Source organism: Schistocerca cancellata, chromosome 3 (assembly GCF_023864275.1).
Source record: "Schistocerca cancellata isolate TAMUIC-IGC-003103 chromosome 3, iqSchCanc2.1, whole genome shotgun sequence".
Classification (NCBI taxonomy): Eukaryota; Metazoa; Arthropoda; class Insecta; order Orthoptera; family Acrididae; genus Schistocerca; species Schistocerca cancellata.
In genome coordinates this window covers 412524911-412527410 of record NC_064628.1, presented here as the reverse complement: position 1 = coordinate 412527410, position 2500 = coordinate 412524911, and the positions used below count along the sequence as shown (strand labels likewise).

Here is a 2500-nt window from a genome sequence, read left to right as displayed (position 1 = left end):
AGCCCCTCGGGGTCGCTGCAAACAGCAAGACGTCATCTGCAAAGGCCGCAGCGTTGACCCTGCGACCGAGGATCCGAGCTCCGATGTGAGAGGGCAGTTGGCTTAAAACGTAGTCCACCGCAAAGTTGAACAGGAGGGGGGAGAGGGGATCGCCCTGGCGAACGCCCCGTGCTGGCTGCACAGACACGCCCACGCCGGCGCCGTCCGCTATCACTGTCGTGCTGCCCTCGTAGCACCGCTCGACATACTCGACAAAACAATCCGGCAGGCCATGCGCCTTCAGCACGGGGCGAAGGGCAGCATGATCTACCGAATCGAATGCCTTAGATACGTCGATCGATGCCACAAAGACAGAGCGGCAGGAGCGAACTGCGTCGGTGAGGGCGGTGTCCAAGATGAACGTGTTTTCCAACATCCCATCACGAGGGATGAATGCCCGCTGACGTTCGTCCACAGCACAAGCGCGCATCAGGCGTGACGCGAGAACCTTGTGAAAGGTCCGCGCCAGCACCGAGCAGACCGTAATGGGGCGAAAGTCAGCGGGGGATGTTGGTGCAGCCGTTTTCGGGAGAAGGGACGTCCGCGCGCGAAGCAGGCGTTCCGGAAGGGCGCGGGCCAGATGGAAGAGATTCATCACTTTCACCAGGACTTCGTGCGGCAGGCGCCGCAACTCCGCTGGGGTAAGGCCGTCCGGCCCGGCCGCTGATCCCCTGGGCGGCAACGCGGCGGCGACCTCCTCATGTGTGACCGGCCCCCATAGGCACTCGAGAGCGACAGGTTCCGAGTGCGGGAGGAGGCGGTCACGAATGAAGCCCGCGGTGGAGATGGGCTTCTTAGTGAAGAGGTCCGCCCAGAAGTCCAGCAGACCAGGGATGGCAGGTGGCGGCTGGAGCAGGGTGCCATCCAAGAGGCCGCGCACGCAACGTGCACGCGACGTTCGGAAGGCATCCTGCGTTCTCGCATACTCCCAGCGGCGCCGCTTGCGCTTCTGCGTCGGCGGCGCTGCAGGCGGCCGCTTAGATGGTTGGCGCGGCCGCTGTGTCCTGGTGATCGATCTCTCCCCTCTGGACCCGACCGACGCAAGGGCATCCGGGAGCATGCCCAGGATGACATCGGGCGGCGTGCCCCGCCCTAGACCAATGACTCGATCCAGGGCAGAGAAACGCTGGGCGGAAGCAGGTAGCCCCGCCAGATGCTCCCAGATGGCGGCGTCAGTCGGCCCCTCCGGCGGCGGCCCGGTGGTGTCGCCCGCGAAGTCCTCGGCTGCGTCGACAGGCGGCGCAGCGGCCTCCCCCGCGTCAGGCAGCGGGCCCGCTGCTCCCCGGCGGGACGCCGGCTCTTCCCCCCGACCGATCACAAGCGCCTCCATGAATTGGCGGACAAGCTGCTTGTGGGCAGCTTGCCGCCGTCGGCACTTGATTGCCTCGAGCGTTCGGTCGGGGAACATCCTGATGAGTTCTTGATTGACAAAGAAGAACCGGGCGTCCCTCTCAAGGAACTGTTCGGCCTCTGCCTTGGCGAGCGACAGGACTTCTTCCTCCGTCCACCTCGCGCGATGCCTCTCCGTGACGATCTCCGCGTTTGCGGCCGCAGGGTGTTGGCGGCGGCGATGGACCCCGAGACCGGTCTTGGTGGTGAAGCTACGGTGACACTCACTACAGGCGTAGATAGCTGCAACAGTTACAAGATCTTCGGCACGGCCGGTTGGCCGGCTAGGAGCTGGGGAAGCTGGGGTGGCACCTTCAGCGGAAGGGCCACCACTCTTATTTACTTGTCTGCTGCCCCCAACTTGAAAGGGATAATGCGAGGGGGGGCTGGTAACCCCCCCAAGCCCCTGGTGCGGTCTTCCACTCTGCGAAAATCAGCGGGCCCACGAGAAGGGGAGAAGACCGCAGGAGAGGAGAGGCTAAGAGGGCTAGGCCCATGTATTGCGCATCACTCTCCCTGTAACTACAACCCAAGGAAGGCACCTCGCAGCAGCAGCACGACTACATCAAGACCGCACTTCGAAAAGCCAAGTCCGGATGCAGCCACACCGCCGCCACTTGGCCGCCTTAAGAGAGTCATAGTTACTCCCGCCGTTTACCCGCGCTTGCTTGAATTTCCTCACGTTGACATTCAGAGCACTGGGCAGCAATCACATTGCGTCAACACCCGCTAGCGCCATCGCAATGCTTTGTTTTAATTAGACAGTCGGATTCCCCCAGTCCGTGCCAGTTCTGAGTTGATCGTTGAATGGCGGCCGAAGAGAATCCGCGCACCCGCGCGCCCCCGGAGGAGCACACTAAGGCGGACGCGGCCTCGCAGCAAGGAAGATCCGTGGGAGGCCAAGGCACGGGACCGAGCTCGGATCCTGCGCGCAGGTTGAAGCACCGGGGCACGAACGCCGCGCAGGCGCGCGCATCCTGCACCGCCGGCCAGCACGAGGCCAACCAACGGCGAGAGCAGACCACGCCCGCGCTAAACGCCCGCACTTACCGGCACCCCTACGGCACTCACC

The 2500-nt window shown here is 64.0% G+C and overlaps 1 pseudogene; it reads right to left on the bottom strand.

Annotated features, from left to right (window-relative positions):
* Window positions 1-2500, bottom strand: part of LOC126177260 (large subunit ribosomal RNA) — a 7930-nt pseudogene that overhangs the window by 2993 nt on the left and 2437 nt on the right.